This window comes from Sciurus carolinensis, chromosome 5, assembly GCF_902686445.1.
Source record: "Sciurus carolinensis chromosome 5, mSciCar1.2, whole genome shotgun sequence".
In the NCBI taxonomy this organism is placed as follows: domain Eukaryota; kingdom Metazoa; phylum Chordata; class Mammalia; order Rodentia; family Sciuridae; genus Sciurus; species Sciurus carolinensis.
In genome coordinates, this window is record NC_062217.1 from 24,510,475 (window position 1) to 24,529,031 (window position 18,557).

An 18,557-nucleotide genomic window follows, 5' to 3' on the forward strand; every position below is an offset into this window, starting at 1 on the left:
TCCAACCAAATAATTCTTAAGGACCTCATACTGTGAAATCCATCATGCTTTGCTTGAAAAACATGGCAACTTGATTTTTTTTAATGTTGTGCAAAAACTTCTAGACTTAAAAGAAGTCAGCCCACAATCAAAGTATAACACTGGTTTTAATCTCAAAATATTTTTATTTAGTCAAATCCTTTTTTCCCCTCTTTAGAAAGCCACTTGAGAAATCCCATTTGACAAGGGATATTATTACAGTTTGTAATGCCCAACATCAGGGCAAGACTTTTTCCCCCTCTTTTGTAAAATCAATTTGAGTTATTTACAATGAACTTAAAAACCATGAACTTTAATGAAAAAGCTTGACAGGTTTGATGTATGATAGACTAACGTTTCAAAACTTTGTTTTTTTTTTTTTTTTTTTTTTCTTTTTGGCTGTGGAATAAAAACATGGGTCTAGCTACTCAATGTTGCTTCTCAGAGCGAAGTGTAATAGAGTTGCCCAGTGATTATAAAATTTCTACAGAAAACTAGTAACAAAGGAGATGTAAATGTTTCTCCATCAATGGAATAATGTAGCAGGAGGGGGTTGCATTTCTCCCAACAAACAGAATTGGGTTTTTGTGTGTGCCTGTCTGCAAGCTAGTTACCACTTGCATTGCTTATTCATTTGGAGTAGCTCCTACTAATTATTTTTTTCAGGAGAACCCCAAAATACATAAGGTGCAGGACGTCCTTACAGAAAGATGGATTCTGGTCATGAAAGGCCTAACATTCAGGGTGCAGGCATGTCCTCCTTGGCATCTGCATCCCAGGTCCTTGTTTGGTTAATGCCTTCATACTGGTTGTAAGCAGTTTCTAAAACATAACCTTCTGCCAGCTCTTTACTTTGACCACAGACTGTTTATTTAGAAGGAACTCCTTTTTCAAAGGAAATCCATCCACTTTTCCAGTGTCCAAAGGCAAGAGAGAAGAATTGTGTCATGGCACCCAGCCCCATGTGTTTAGAGCTTTGAAATGATCCCAAAATTACTTTTCCCCCTTCATTTATTTCCCTCTTAAATCCTGTTTTACAGTAATCATTCAAATGACTTCACTACATGGTCAGCTAAATAACAGCTTTCAGAGGCTATTTTAAATAGGAGAGACTGAACACTTAGTTCTCAGTGCAAACCTTTTAAAAGGTATTTGTCCAAGAGACAAGATATGTTTGGAATATGAATGAAAATATGTCCAAGGACAATCACATTTTTCTAAAACACTCCTGTACAAAAAATTTTGGATTTTATTCCTTGTTTGTAACTTTCTTCAAGATAGCCTTTGTGGTTGTTTTTCTTTTTCTTTTTCTTTTTCTTTTTGACAGTGCTGGGAATTGAACCCAGGGTCTCACACAGGCTCAGCATCAATTGTTCTACAACTGAGCTACAGCACCACAGTATTTGTAATTACATTCATTACATGAAATAAAGAGGAAAAGGGCAGGGTAATATTATAAACAAGAACATTTTTTAAAATGAGTAATGATATTAACTAATGACTTACGAATATTAAATCAGTGACTTTACAACATAAATATTTAGTTGGGAGAAATTCTATACTCCAACTTCTATACCACTTATAAATTCTTTGCTTCTATTAAGTTAATTCTTTGACCAGGATGAGTTCATTCTTTGAGTTTAATATTTAACTATAGAAAGAATAAAAACTTGAGTCACTCTAAATGAGGTTTGACTCTTCATTTGATTTGGTTATCCCCATTCAATTCCAACCCCTCCTACCCCAAACAGTGACAACAAATCACGCACCAATTGGGATATCTGGTGAGAAGGTGCTTTGTCCCCGAGTCTGGGAAGAGGCAAACTGAGGAGTGAGGCCCACACTTGCCAGCTGGGTAGAGTCCCTAGGACTACCGTGTCTGAGATTCTGGTAGAGTTGAAAATAGTCAGGTAGGTCCAGAGAGACTGAAAAAAAATCGACAAACTCTGTCACCTGAAATTTGGATTTTAAAATGTTTTATTTTTTGATGTATTATGTTTGGAAAATGTCAGAATATAGAAAGATCGGTGGAAGTAGAACATCATCCTTAGGCAGGAATGATTGTTTCAATTAAGAATTATCAATGGAAGCCGGGCATGATGGTTCATGCCTGTAGTCCCAGCTCCTCAAGGTTGAGCCTAAGAGCTCAGGGCAGGCTGGGCAACACAGTGAGACCCCATCTTTAAAAAAATAATCAATGGATTACAACAGTTTTCTTATTTAATTTATATTTTGTGGTACTGGGTACTGAACCCCAGGGTACTTTACCACTGAGCCCATATCCCCAGCCCTTTTTTATTTTGAGACAGGGTCTCACTGAATTGCACAGGCTTGCCTCAAAGTTGCTGAGGCAGGCCTCAAACTTATGGTCCTCCTGCCTCAGCCTCCTAAGTCACTAGATTACAGGCAGGGTTAAAGATCTTGTTTCTTGAATTGGGCAACATTTCATTCCATAAAATATAATTTGTGCTCCAATGAACAGAGCAGATGAGATGGTTTTATAGAACAGAGAAGGGTTGAAGAAAGCAAAAAACAAAGGACAAAAAGGATTGGTCCTTTCAAAGTTATTTGCCTTGCAAGGCAGGTACATGGAAATAGAATAATAGAAAAATAACTGATTGATTAACATCAGGTTACCTTTTTGTGTGTAAGGATTAATGCAGAGGGAACTTTATTATCATGCCAATTGAAACTGTCTTATTTGGGGGAATTGGCTGTTACCTCTCTAATCCCGATTTCTCACAGGGTCAGATAAACAGCTTGTTTGAGCTTGATGACATGGACCCCTTAGCATGAAGGACTACATTTTCATTTTTAGCCAGGTCTGTGGGGGCCCAGTGCAGGATGGTTTAAATAGGTCCGTATTGGGGTTGATGCTTGCATAAGATTGGGGTTTGAGACTAGAGAACAAATGGTATGAAATAGTTGCCTCGGAGGCAGACATCTAATATAAAGACAGAGTAAGGTGGATGGACGGTGCCATTTGCGGTAGTAAATAGGGTTTGAGGACCATCTGCATGGTGTAATTTTTTTGTTGTTTTTGGTCTCAGGGATTGAACCCAGGGGAATTTAACCACTGAGTCACATCCCCAGTCCCCCTACCCCCACTTTTTTATTGAGACAGGGTCTCACTAATTTGCTTAGGTCCTCGCCAAATTGCTGAGGCTGGCCTTGAACTTGCAATCCTTCTGCCTCTGCCTCCAGAGCCACTGGGATTATGGGTATGCTCCACCATACCTGGCCTGGTGTAAATTTTTTGAAGTCATATTCAGTGCTCCTGCACCAGTCCAGAGAAGGCAGAAAGCTGGATCTAGCCAGGGTTTACTTTTCCCCCAGGTTAATTCTAATGGCGGGATAAGGAAGCCAAGGGTCTAAACAAGAGGCTCTACCCTGAAGGAGGTCATGGCAGGGATGATCGACAGATAAGAGGGCAAGTCAACGAACTAGAGGTTCTGGGATAGGGATGTAGCTCAGTGGTAGAATGCTTACCTGGCATAGATGAGGCCCTGGGTTCAATCCCCAGTAAGACAAAAAAAAAAAAAAAAAAAAAAAAAGCAAAACGAAAAACAAACAAACAAAAAAAAAAAAAAATGAAAGGAGGTCCTAATGGGGTTGGAGGCACTAGAGGAAGAAGCATGATTTAGCAGATGATGAAGACATCAAGGAACCAAGAGGTGAACATGTTGGATGGATCATCTACAAAGATGTTGAAATTATTCCTCATGACAGGGAAATGCTTATGGAGAGCAAAGTGCTCAAGGGACTACCATGTTCAATCAGTGAGGAGGATTGGTGAGGAGACTGGTAGATGACAATGACAAGGAGTAGCTAATGACAAGGGGCTGGGAGGTTGGAAGGAAGACCAAGGAAAGAGTGGCAGACCAAGGAGTGTGTGAGACTCAGGAATAGGAGCAAAGTCTCCATTCAAGAGAAACAGTGAAAGCCATGTTCTTAGAAGGGGGTCACCTTTCAGTCAAGCAAGAAGGCAACTTGGTGGGTTACAAATCAATTTGCCAGGTCATGACTAAGCTTTCAAATAGTTGAAAGGCAAGGTATATTATAGAATTAAGAATATAAAAGCATATCAGATAAATTTTTATAAATGTTGCTTTGAAAATTATTCGTTCAGTTTGTCAAGTGCATATGTTTATGTGTGTGTGCATGCTGAATATAAACTTAAAATGCATTTCTTACCATAGGTTGGAGTGAAAAAAGTTTGAAAGCCACAGTGTTAGGTGATGGAGGTGATCCTAGAACACTGTTTGAAAGAGTCCTACGGTGACAGATGGCTTGTCTGGTTTGGAAATAAGCAGAGAATCGAGGCAGGGTGGGATTAATTAATGTCATTGATCTTGTAAGGGAAAAAGTCCTCAGTTCTAGGCTCTGGTGGTTGGCTCTTATCCGTGTCCATGTCTATGTGACAACCTTCCTGAGTTAACTGTGGTATATTTAGTCTCTGTGTCCCTAGTTTCTGGCATAGGAAATAAAACCCATGAAATTTCCCCAATGATGGGGATATTTTCTGCTATTTATAATAAGCTTATTTTGATCACATCTGAATTTATGCTAATGAAGTGATTTAGGGTGGGGTCTCTAACCATCTCAGGTTGTGGCTGGCCACCAGAATGACCAAGTGATTAGAAGACTTAAATTTCAAGTCCCACCCACTGACATCTGGAAAGGGATGAGGTATGGCTAGAGATTAAGCCCAATAAAACCTCTTAAACCAGGTGCAGTGGCTCACACCTGTAATCTCAGCTACTTGGGAGACTGAGACAAGAGGATCCCCAATTCAAGGCTAAACTGGGCAATTTAGCAAGACCCTGTCTCAAAATAAAAAATAAAAAGGGCTGGGGATGTAACTCAGTGGTAGAGCGCACCAGAATTCAATTCCTAGTACCACAAAACAACACCAACGACAGCTCTTTTTTGGGGGGGAGGGGTTACCAGGGATTGAACTCAGGGGCACACGACCACTGAACCACATCCCCAGCCCTATTTTGTAGTTTATTTAGAGACAGGGTCTCACCGAGTTGCTTAGTGCCTCGCTTTTGCTGAGGCTGGCTTTGAACTCATGATCCTTCCGCCTGGGCCTCCAAGCCTCTGGGATTACAGGCAGCACCACTGCTCCCGGCTCTACCAACAGCTCTTAAACAGGAGTTGCTGAACTTCTGAATCGCTGAACACACGGAAGTGCTGGGAGGTGGTGCACCTGGAGAGCGCGTGGGAGCGCCGCGTCCTTCCGACCTTGACTCCACCTGTCTCCTTTGTGATTCCCCGTAAGTATAAGTATTTTCCTGAGTTCTGGGAGGCATTCTGGTAAAGTAATTGTGCCTGAGGAAGGGGTTGCGGGATACCCCATTTGAAGCCAGTGGGCCAGAGCACAAGTAACGTAACCTGGGTCTTGCAAATGATATCTGAAGAGGGGAGCAATCTTGTGGGACTGAGCCCTCAAACTGTGGGAGCAAATGTGATCTCCAGGAGGGTAGGGGAAGAACTGAACTGAATTGGAGCCCCCCAGTTTGTGTCCACGGCAGGTTTGCTTGGTGTGTGTGGGAACCTCCCACTGAACGGATATTGGTATCAAAAGAGAGTGTAGAGAAACGGAATGCGGTTTTCCTCTGACTGACCATTTTCCCTATCTATCACATCCAAGGTTTATCTTGTGCTAATTTTGTATGGGCTAAGATGGTTTAGCTTTACTAGTCACAACTCCTCAGAAATATACGGGTTTTTTAAAATGACACAACTATATGACTTGGCCTCTCTTTGAGCCCCAGTGATCTCAGTTCACTATTGAAACATGATCACAAAGAGGACCAGGCAGTTCTTCTAGATGACTCAGGGAAAATCTATCTAAAATAATAAAGTTTTAAAAAATTTGTTTTAAAAACAACACTTTTAGCCTGGCCCAGTGACATGTGCCTATAATCCCAGTGATTTGGGAGGCTAAGGCAGGAGGATCAAAAGTTCAAAGCCAGTCCAGCAACTCAGCAAGGCCCTAAGCAACTTAGTGAGACCCTGTCTCAAAATAATAAAAAAAAAATAAAAATGGCTGGGAACGTGGCTCAGTAGCTAAGCACCCTTGGGTTCAATTTTTGGTACAAAAAAAGAAAAAAAGCATCATTTTGTATATGGAAGACAACATGATGGAATTTTTTTTTTTTTTTTTTTTTTTGACTAAGGATGGAACTCAGGGGTGCTTTACACTGAGCCACATCACCATCCCCCCACCCTTTTTTGAGATAGGGTTGCTGAGGCTGGCCTCAAACGTCTGATCCTCCTTCCTCAGCCTCCTGAGTCTCTGGGGTTACAGGCATGTGCCACTATGCCCAGCTTCCTTCTGCTCTTTTAAAGAGAGTCAATAACCCTATCAGTGATGCTTTAATTTTCCCAAAAGAAATATTGTAGAAGACAGAAAGTCTAATGCAAAATCTAGCTTCTGTCCCTCCTACTGTAGGTGACTATCACCATGCACATTGACTCTTGCAGACAGCCCTCTTTAGGCTGCACAGGGGTCGGGGTGGGACTCAGCAGTACAGCACTTGGCCTTGGGTTCTCTATCCACAGCACTACAGAAACAAAAAGGCCATGAATCTTTATGTTTCAAGACCAGACCCAAGTGATGGTGCACATATGGACATATAGGGACTCAGATAGGTTCTTCCCTTATTCAGCCAGTATGACTGTCAAGTGTCACACGAGAGGTCACATGAAAGGTATTGTTCTGAGTGGTGGGGACATGACAGTAGAGGAAAAGAAGTTCCCACTGATTTCACAGGACCTGTACTCCAAAGACGGGGGCTTGTGTAGCCTCCCCAGCTAGTTTGTCGTCATTAGACTCAAGCCTAGGCTTCTGACTCCCAACCTGTGCATCCATTAGTCCACCTCCCCATCCTTCTTAGGAAGAATGGACAACCTACACTATGATTGCTTCTTTGGCTTGCAGACTGTTCTTCCCTCCAAGAAGATGTAATGGAAAAATTCATTTCTCTTTCTTATAAAACCCCAAGGTTGGAATTGTAGGTTAAAAACCTCATTTTGCAAAGTTAAGAAGTCACTTTTCCATGGTGAGAAGTAGGCACATTGAGACTCTAGTGCTTTCTTGCTTCGGGACCATTCTTTTAAATCCACATTGAATATATTATGATATTTATGTATATTTAGAGCACTTTAAAATTCCTCTGTGTTTTCTATGGCTGGGGTCCCAGACCACTCACAAACCACCGACTGTGCATTTCTGATTGACAATTGTGCACAATGACCACCGTGCAGATTCAGGGAAGAGAGAGATGGTTACTGACCAAGGACTCTGACCCCATAGTCACACTTGGCTATAAAATCCAAAAGCAAAACCTGTTTCAAGTGACAGACTTACACAAGTGACTATTAAACAAGTACCTGGAACCAAGCATTCTGCCAAATTGGAAAAAGACAGTTTTGCATGTAAGCTGGACAGAGACCTGGGAAAGAGGGTTGGGCAGGCTGATTCTGCTAAATTTGGGCCATTTTCTTCATTTGTGCTTAATTAGTACAAACTTGCCCAAAGGAGCTGAGGTTCACAAAGCCTTTCATGCAGGGGCAGAGGGAGGATAAGAGAGAAACTGGTAGAGGGAGGCCCAACAGTGAATTATTCAAACTATATATCTGTTCAGTGTGTCAAATACATTCTTGAGGCAGGTGCTTGAATTCACAGGCTCTTTAGAGAGAATTTAGCAGCCCCAGGAATATATTGGTTAAGAAGAAGAAGAAAGGGGAGGGCAGGGGGAAACATCAGCTGCTAGGAGGGAAAAAGCTAATCGTAGGAACTTCTCTGCCAGAGAGAGGTGCAGCTGTCGAAGCAATAAGGTAAATGAGTCTTAGACTGAAATGGATTTTGCAGTAGAACTGTGTTCTCTGATAAATAGGGGAGATTGAACTCCAGCACCATCCTGCTATTCCTTGGTAATGCCCCATTTGGGCGCTGACTGGGTGGTCTTAAGCCCACTGCCACCCTGGCTAGCACCGGCCACACCAATCAAGGCCCCGCAGCTGAGACCCTTGGTGACCTGCTTTAGGAGTCTTTTTCAAACTCTGATTCACTCATTTGTGTGGGACGCTTTTTTTGCTACTTTATTTATGGGATTACATAAATGAGCCATTAAAAATGTAAATCTTCAGAACAGTGGAATAATACAGATTTAAACAATAAGCTCAGGGCGGTACAGTACAGAAACCACCCTGCACCAGGGCTATCGCCCCATCGTGACTATGGCAACAATAGAGGGTGAAGGGAAGATCGGAGGGGGAATAAAACATCTCCGCATTGTTGTAGTCACTGGCACCAGAGAAAGATTAGGGTGTGTTTTTTTAAAAAGGAATATTAGAACAATAATGAAGATGTGCCATTATAATCAACAAAGGAGCCGGGCATCCCACACAGTGCCGTGTCAGGACAATCAAGCAGACCGCAGATCTGAGAAGTTTATCCCACCTCGTGGCAAAGTATTTAACCCTTTGGAGGCTTTTGCAGAATCAAAAAGGAGAAAGAAAAGAAAAAGGGGGGGAAGTTGGGGTAAATCACTTCCATTTCCTCATCTAGTTGTGGTAGGTTTAATTTCTTTTTCATACTCTGCTTCTGCATGTAAATTCCCTGGGATTCTTCTGTCTGGGTATAAAGTTGGCCTGGGAAAAGGCGGCCATCTTTCCACACTGGGCAGTTCACCTCTGGTTGGGAGCAGGGACACTGTGTAGTGACCAGTGATCTGGCATGTGGGAACTGAGAAAAGGAGACATTAAGCATGGGAGAAGCCCATGAGGGAGAAGCCTCTTGAAGTCCTCCTCTTGTGCTAGCTGGCCATGACTTAGACCATAAGAACTGGGAAGGGTGACCGATTTAGGAGAAGACCACACCATACGGAACCAAGGTAGAGTAGACTAAAAAAATAAATACCCTGCAGGGGTGGGTGATGTGCCTCAAGTGGTCATAGAAATCTGATTTACAAGTAAGTAGATGCACACCTATGTTCATAGCTGCTAATAGCCGAGATGAAGGTTGCCATTTGTCCGTTGATGGATGAATGTATCAACAATGTGGTCCAGCCACACAGTGGAATATTATTGAGCCTTAAAAAAGGAAGGAGATCCTGGCACATGTTATACTATGGATGAACCTTGAGCACATTATGCTAAATGCATTAAACCTGTCACAAAAAGACAAATACTATATGATCACCCTTGTGTGAAGTCCCTAGAATAGGCAAAACAATGAAGACAGAAAATAGTTTCGTGGTTGCCATGAGCTGAGGTGGAAAGGGAGAATAGGAATTTGTTTCATGGGTGCGGAATTGCAGTTTGGGAAAATGAGTAAGTGTGGAACTGGGTAGTGAAAGTGATTGCACTTAAGTAACTTAAGTGTGAATATACTTAATGTCACTGAACTACACACTTAAAAATGGTTGAAATGAACCCGGCATGGTGGTGCATGCCTATAATCCTAGTAGCTCAGGAGGCTGAGGCAGGAGGGTCACAAATTCAAAGTCAGTCTCAGCAACTTAGCAAGGCAGCCTCCCCAGCTAGTTTGTAGTCATCAGACTCAAGCCTAGGCTTCTGATGACCAAGCCTGTGCATCCATTAGTCCACCTCCCCGTTCTTCTTAGGAAGAACGGACAACCTACACTGTGATTGCTTCTTTGGCTTACGGAGTTTTTTCCCTCCAAGAAGATATAATGGAAAAATTAATTTCTCTTTCTCATAAAACAACAAGGTTGGAATTGTAGGTTAAAATCCTCATTTTGCAAAGATTAGAAGTCACTTTTCCACTGTGAGAAATAGGCATGTAGAGACTCTAGTGTTTTCTTGCTTACGGAGTTAACTCCCACCCAATTTTAGCCACTGTTGCCCATTGGGAGTATACTATTCCATAGTCACTAGAAAAACATCTAGCCATAGACTGGGTGCTGTTCTCTGCTTAGGTGAAAATGGAATCCTGCTCTACCTACTATTTGCTACAATTCTCTTGAATATGAAAAACATGATCATTCTCATCATTATGGTAGTTGTCATAGTTTGCATTGATGAACTGATTCCTGGAAATCTCTACTTTACACACATTCTCTTTCTCTCTCTCCCCACTTTTTTTTCATGCTGGGAATTGAACCCAGAACTGCTTTTCCACTGAGCTATATCCTCATTTTTTTTGTTTGTTTGTTTGTTTTGGTACCAGGCATTGAACCCAGAGGTGTTCAACCAAAACCTCATCCTCAGCCTGTTTTTTAAATTTTTAAATTTTTTTTTTTTTTTTTTTTTTTAGAGACAGGATCTTGCTAAGTTGCTTAGGACCTCACTAAATTGCTGAGGCTGGCTTTGAACTCACGATCCTCCTGCCTCAGCCTCCTGAGCTGCTGGAATTCAGGCATGCACTACCACTCCAGGCCCTAGTCCTTTTTAATATTTATTTTGCCACACGGTCTCCATAAGTTGTTCAGGTTGGCCTTGAACATGGACCCTCCTGCCTCAGCCTCCCCAGTTGCTGGGATTACAGGCTTGCCACTGTACCCAACTTGCATTATTTCCCTTTATCCTTGCGGTATCTCTTTGGAATTGGAAATCTTGTTATTTCCATTTTCTACAAGAGGAAACTGAGGACCATATAAAAGCTGTGTGTTCTTTCTGTACTATCTCTCTCTCCAGATGGTGCTTATCTCTGGGGGTTAAGCACTGTACATTCTTAGCAATAATTATTTTTCATGGTATAATGTATCCATTTACTTGGATCTTCTTGTATGTCTCAGTGTCTTTTTATTTTATCTCAGGAATTTGAATTCCAAAAGTGATAGTACTTATTGTCCCAATTCAAAGAATTGTATGGAAATGCTACAGTAGAACAGTTTCACCTCAGCCCCCTTTTAAAAACTGCTAATTTGCATATTTTTTCATATTTTACTATACAAACATTTATCTATAGACAGAATTGTTTGCTCTTAGATGAGATGGAATCCTACTGTACCTATAATTCTGTTATTTCAGTTTTTCACTTAAACAACGAATAACATAGATACCGTTCATGGTTACTTCATGTATTTCCTTCATTCTTTTAAAATATTTTTAATAGTTGTTGATGAACCTTTAATTTATTTATTTGTATGCAGTGCTGAGAATCGAACCCAGTGCCTCACGCATGCTAGGTAAGCGCTCTACCACTGAGCCACACCCCAGACCCCTTCATTCTTGTTTGTGGTGTCAAAAGACTACTTAGCATGAATGAACCATAATTTATCCCACTGGTCACTGACACATAAGATTATTTCCCTTTTCACTATGACAGGCCACGAAGCACTTGGTACTTTAATTTTTGACCAATGAATTTCTAGAACTGGGAATTATGTTTCAGAAATCATACCCATTCTAAACTTTTTTTTTTTTTTTTAACCTTGAGACAGAGTCTCACTAAGTTGCTAAGGCTGGCCTCAAACTTGTGATCCTCCTTCCTCAGCCTCCTGAGTCACTAGGATTACAAGCGTGCACCACCATGCCTGGCCCATTCTAAATGTTAATAAATGTTTAGTAAATATTGATGGCTTCCTTTGCAAAAAGTATACAGTAACTTACAGTCTAGTCCTGCAGAGAATACTCATTTCTATACCATTGCCAGCACTATATGCTATCAGTCTTCTACATTTTTGATAAATGGATAGGCAAAAGCTTCAATTGTCAATTGCCTGAATTTTATGCACTCAAGCAACATTTTGTACGGAGTGTATGTTTGTGTGGTGCTGGGGCTTTAACCATGCTAGGCAAGAACTCCACCATTGAGCTACACTCCCAACTCTAAGACTAACTTTTTTTTTTGGTACTGGTGATTGAATCCAGGGCACTTTACCACTGACCTACATACCTAATACCTGCCACCCATTTTTCCTTTTATAATGTTTTTTTTGCTTGCTAAGTTGTTGCGGCTGGTCTCAAACTTGTGATCCTCCTGCCTTAGACTACCAAGTTGCTGGGATTACAGGTGTGCACCACTTCGACTAGCCAAACAAGTTTTTATATAGTGATTTGTAGGCCCTGCCTCTCCCCTGATCCTCAGGGTCCCAGTAGCTGTGTAAGAGCTGTGTTCTGTGGGTCAATGTCACAGCAGGAACACAGAGACATCAAGAATGGTCTGTGAATGAGAAAATGAATTTGATTCACTTTCTCCCTCTCAGCCCCCCATCATATCAGAAGTTATGACAATCCTCTAGAAGTGTTCACAACCCTTGCTATATGTTGGAATCATCCACAGAACTTTAAAACACTACAGCCCCATGTCCAGCCTGAGATTCTGTTGATTGGCCTGGATTACAGCTGGGTCTCAGGGATTGGTGAAACTCCAGGTGGTTTTAATAAGCTTGGGGTGGTCAAGAATTACTGCTCCCAAGATATGTAGATGAGCTAGAACTGTCAGAAATCATAGTCTAGGCCAGCTGTGATGCACACCTGAACTCCCATCTACTTGGGAGGTTGAGGCAGAAAGATCACAAGTTTGAGACTAGCCTGAGCAATTTAATTTGACCCTGTCTCAAAACAAAAGATTAAAAAGGGCTAGGAACATAGCTCAGTGGTAGAGTGCTGGTCTAGCATGTGTGAGGCCCTGGGTTCAATCCCCAGAACTGGAAAAATGAAAAAAAAAAAAAAAAAAAAAAAAAGTCATAGGGCTCTCTTATCCTGACTCAGTAGGCTGAGGTAGGGGGATTTTAAGTTCAAGGCTAGCCTGGGCAAATAATCAAGCTCCTGTCTCAAAATGAAAAATAAAAGATGGGCTGGGGATATAGCTCAGGGAGAGCACCCCTGGATTCAACCCCCAGTACCTCTTTAAAAAAAAAAAAAAAGTTCTCTGATCTTAGATGTCACAACCACTGACATTTCACAGTTCAGGACAGTTGGGAAGAAAAGAGAGAGAGAAAATATTTAGAGGAGGGAAACCACATATTTTTCTGATGCTAATAGGAAATGGAGAGATGGTGAATGATGCCATTTATTTATAGCAGGCACCACAGGTGGCACGAGAAATACCTGGCTAAGCACCTGTGATGTCCAGGGACTAGTCTCAGTGGGATAAGAGGTGCCCAGAAGGCTGCTGGAAAGATCTTAGAGAGTCTGAAACAGAGGTTGTTGCTGGATAAATCCGGTCACTCACTCAACAACTGTGTGCTGGGTGACTAGTATCTTCTTGGCATTTGCTTCACCCAGAGACCCAGTAGGCAACAGTGAAGACAAGTTTCTCTCTCAGAGCTTACATTCTATCAAGGGACACAGAGATTACACAATGACCCAATGCTGTTCCTGAAACTTCTCCACAGCCTCAGAAATGTTGTCCTCCCAGGCCCGGTCAGGAAGACCTCCCACATCGCCATCACAGGACACATGTATCCTGAAGACTGGAGCGCTCACAGGGCACAGGACACGTGCTCAGACTGCAGTTAGCAAAAGAGGCTGCAGTGACCGTAGTTAAACCTCATCGTTCCAACGTGTGCCCAAGAGCCAGGCTGTAGAAAAGTCAGAGAAGGGTTCTCCTTAGTTTTGGAATACAATTTTTGCCCTACTAGGCATATGATGGTAGACTGGGAGTCCTCTGAGGTGTCTATGAACATACAGTTCTATTAACAAAAGGAACTTATTTATAATAGGAGAACAATAAATTTCTGCTGCATAAGTTAAATAAATATGATATATGTGCACAGAAAATTTGGGGGAAGAACTGAGCCATACTCCAACTATTCTGAATTACTTTTCCTGTAAGGTCTTGCTTCCTCCCATACCACCAGGCTTTTGTACACTTCTCTCATTCCTGTCCTTTCCAACCATCCAAGATCCAAACTGCGAGTCACCTCCAGTTCCAGCTGACTGAGGTTCTTCCTGTATACACAGCTCACCACTCTGCAGCTTAAGTACCCTTCCCTCATGCAGGTGCCCTGTTGCTGGCTCAGGTCACCATTCCACTGGCTCTTCTTGGCAGCGTCTGCTCAGTGAATCCCTAGAATGGGTTTTTGTTGGTGGTGGTGTTTGTTCGGATTTTGCTTTGTTTCTTAAAATTTTGAATTTTTATTTTGTTTATGGTGCTGGGGATAAAGCCCAGGACCTCTTGCATGCGAGGTGAGTATTCCCCCACTGAGTTACACAGCCAGCCCCGCTGGACAGCTTTACCTTGGCCTCAATACCTAGCACTGTGCTACACTTGACAGTCTATAAAGTTTCTGAGTAAGTGGCAAAATGAATGAGTGAAGGAATAAAGAGTTGTGGATGTGTGCATAGTTACAAGTTAACGTGAAAATCCAACTGGTTCTTAAGTAAGTAAATAATTGGAGAATTTAATTGTGATATGTGTCACCCATCCCATTTTGTGAATTTTTAACAAAGGGATAAAATTATTAGGTAATAAAGATAACTAGCACTTGATGGTGCTTATCTTATTCCAGAGTCATCTCTGAGCACTTTAGATATAGAACATTTTCTACTTCAGATTGATCTATCCATAGTCTAGATAGATTGTGTATATACACAAATGCATAGACCTCTGACAAGATGAATCTTGATTATTTATTGCTTTTTAACAGTATAACATACCGAAGCAATTTCTTACAAAAATCAAAGTCATTACATTTAAGAATATTAATATTAGGAGCTAGGTATAGTGGCACACACCTGTAATCCCAGTGGCTTGGGAGGCTGAGGCAGGAGGCTCTCAAATTCAAGGCCAGCCTGAGCAATTTAGTGAGGTCCTAAGCAACTTAGTGAGAACCTGACTCAAAATAGAAAAGAAAAAATGCTAGAATTGTAGCTCAGTGGTAAAGTGCCTCTGAGTTCAATTCCCAATGCCAAAAAAAAGAATAGAAGATTTAGGGCTGGAATGTAATTCACTGGTAGCGAGTTTGCCTAGCATGTGCAAGGCCCTGTTTGATCCCCAGCACTATAAAAAGTTTTTTGAAAAACAAGGTTTCCTTCCTAAATCTATAGCTTATATTATAATGATATTCTACAAAATAGATAACTTCAAGAGAGTTTAAAAACAAATGCCATGTGTTCCCCAAAAGAAAGTTTACATAGAAATTGGTTCTACTAATTTCTGCTGCTTTTCGATCTTATTTTCTACAAATTGGGAGGACAGAATAACTTGTCCAAACTTCATGACTCAAGACAAATGCTTTCATTTTCTAAGTGTATTTTTTACTTAGATATGTAATGTTGAGAGCATGGAAACTTCTGGATTATGAAAAACATTCTTTCAGGGTCTTTTTATTTTCAGATTAGGGGAGTATGTCTAAGACACATTGAATCTAAGCAATCAAACTCTTGTTAGTTGCAATGAATTTATGAATTGAGAATTAGGTGCAAGTCAGATGAGTCCTTATTGCTTCTTCAATTCTCCAGCTGGGATAGAAAACTTCTGGTGTTATGGTGTGAAAAATGTGTGGCAGTGATAACTGCATGAGTTCAGTGGGTCTGTTGATGGTGATGGTGGAGGAGGAGGAGGAGGAGGAGGAGGAACAAGGAGCAAGTGGAGGAGGAAGACAGCCATCAATGTAGCTGTTATTCATTGTTACTCATTCATCACCATCACATTGCATTTATTGGCTAATTCGGTGACTAAACATCAATTATTTTTCCTCATACTAGCAATATTGTAAAACTGCAGAGTATCTCGAAAGGACTGCCATTTGGTCATTGTGCTACATCAGGTGTCCTCACCTGGACAACATCCTGCAGTTTTATTCATTTTTCTGGGCCCTGAGCTCTTGGCAGGCAAAGCAAGAATGCTGAGCTGTAGGTTTTTAATGACTTTAGCAGGAGGTTTCTGCCCAGGATTTCTCTGCCCTTTTTCAACTGAGCAACGTGGATTGATGTTTTTAGTTGTTTATCCAAAAAATGAATAAACGAAACCCAATGACAACATTGCCTCTTCTTTCTTTATCTCTCACCATTTTGAGGCAATCAGCATTTTTAAAGTTTTCATCAATTCATCTTCTATATTTTGCCTTGTTAAAAAAAGAAAAAAAAAAAAAAAAAAAAGGAAGAAGAACCAAAGCCCCTAACTAGTTTAAAAGAGATGATACAAACAAAGCAGGCTTTTTCCTCCTCATGAACTGTGTATATAATTACTTGAATAATGTTGAATTTCACCCATATGCTGGGGAAGGGAAAAAAAAACGGCAAAAATAACTACTGTGAATTCAAACTGCAAATGAATGGAGCCGGCCTCATTCATAAATGTCATATGAAGCTTTGGTTAAAAAGGCAAGTCTGTCATTCCAGGGACAGCAGCTGTTGTTATGTTGAACAAAATGGATACAAATGGGTATTATTTTAAAGTGAAATGCTTAATTTCAGGCCTAACAAGCACACTGTCCTCTGTGTAGCCCTGTGTCACACGAGCCATGGTCTCCAGTAGAGGGCTTGATTGCACAGGAAATCAAGCTCCCAGGCTGCAACTACCGGACCAGCAAACACACTGGCGATGTTTGAGTTACTATGGCAATCACAAAATAGGAAGGCCTTTTCTTCTTTTCCCCATCTCTGCATGCAGCCCCAGCCTGCTCCTGAATAGGCCACATCTGCAAAAAGTTTTAACACGGTACTCAGATAAAGAAAAGGATCCCAAAAATGGGCACTGACCCGTCTCAAAAAATGTTGCAAATTTTACATACAAGAATTGGGGAGCTGGGCCACTTTGCCCAGGTTATGTCATAATGCAAACACAAAGGGATAAAAGCACATGAAGGCTTTGGCTGTCAGATATTGAGAGGGGGGAACAGCAGAAGTAAATGACAGCTTAAATGCAGATGTAAGGAGAAAAGTCAAAGATGGGTGACAGAAAGTTACTGGTCAATGAATAAGGGAGAAATTTCAAACACACACAAAAAAAAAACAGACAAAAGGGTAAAATACAATAAAATCTATCTATAGAGATTTACTGAGAAAACCCCCCAAAGCATTTTTAGCAAATCTTAGAACTATGAAACCCTGTGAAACCAACACATGGCTCTTTAGACGGGTCTCTGCGGATTTTTGCATCCCACTACTGTGTCCACACAATGTACAGACTGGCCAAGAGTGTTTCCAACAATGGTGGAGCCCCCCTGGGAACTGATATTTTAGGCACAGCTTAAAACGGTGAATGTTTACTGATAAAACATGTATTTATAAAGACAGGTAGAGAGGATCATTGGAGACACGCTTTTCTTGGAATGAAGAGACTGGTTCACACTAATTTCTAAAGGACTGTTCTGAGTTGAAACGATCCCTCTCCATCACCCCCATTTGATCCCCTCGCACTTGTTTAAAAATTGACAGTTAGGTTTGAGTCAACTCATTTCTCCCAGATGGAAAGGTGGTTTGGCTGGTTTTTGGAATGGGAGCTGTCTGCCTGTGCCCTTGGCATGAAGTGAACCATCTTCAGGTTGCAGGAGGACATGGCTCACTCCCTCTCTGCTCCACCCTAACACCCCCTCCACTAAACCAAGGGGTGAGAGCTCAGACATCCCTCTTGAAAAATCCAAGTGTCAGGAGCAAGCAAAAATCCTGAAATTAATCTTCACTTCTTTTAACTTAAAGAGCTATTCATGGCATGAAAGCAGTTGGAAAAGACTTGGGTGGGTAGTGGACTGAAAAGTCGCCATTTGCAAGAGTTGAGACTCAGAGGGAAGAATACTTTTAAATAGCATGAACTCACCACAAAAAAGTCACAGTGCTGAAAGGCGTCCAGAGCCCAGTAAAACTGACACTACATTTCACATTCATTGACTCTTGTTCTTTTGGGGGAGTTTTCGTATGAAGAGAAAGAGACAATGGAAGACAATAGTGCTACCTTATCAAAGTTCATTCATGCAGCTATTTCAAATACTTTTAACTGCTTGTCAATAGGTCTCGCAAGTCTCTGGGATTCTAAACGTTCTGTCACATTTGTGTACTAACCACTTAAAGTTCTGCTAAAGCCTCGTGACCTGGACTGCCTCCCCTTTATGTGGGTCAAAATGCAAGGCAAAGCCATTGTGTCAACCGGCCTTCATTAAATTCATTGATTTGACCTGTATTTTAAAGACCAAAAGTCAAATGGAATGGGAAGTTAAAGTTCCCATACAAAAATCTTCCCTTGGGCACCTTTTGGCTTCCTTGAACTACCCGCGTATAGGCAAAGGACATCCTAGCACTGTTTGAAGTCTGACTTGTAGTTAAACATTTTTGTTTCTACGTCTTTTTGGAGAAAAGTTGAGATATTTTTGGTTTGGGGGTTTTTGTTTTTAGTTTTGAGGTGCTGGGAATCCAACCCAAGGCCTTACGCATACTAAGCAAATGCTTCACCAAGGAGCTACCTCCCCAGCCCTTGCTTTAATTTTATGCAAGGGTGAAATAAATGCAAAAGTTGAAGGAAGGCTTTTGATTTCAATCTGATTTGCTTCCCAAAGAGATAGTTTTGCCCATCTTGTGCAAGAGCCTTACAAAGCTAGAGCTGGAGTTGTCCTGTTTCTGTATCCTGGGATTCCTACTCAGAATCCTGGTAGTGAATTGTCATTTTTTTTATCCCC

At 41.3% G+C, this 18,557-nt stretch overlaps 1 long non-coding RNA gene across 1 annotated transcript in view; it reads left to right on the forward strand.

Moving 5' to 3' along the window:
- Positions 1-5,170: 5,170 nt before the first annotated feature.
- Positions 5,171-18,557, forward strand: part of LOC124985427 (uncharacterized) — a 59,471-nt gene continuing 46,084 nt past the window's right edge. The window contains exon 1 of the long non-coding RNA XR_007108858.1: positions 5,171-5,297. This is a non-coding gene — a long non-coding RNA (uncharacterized LOC124985427). The remainder of the gene's footprint in view (positions 5,298-18,557) is intronic.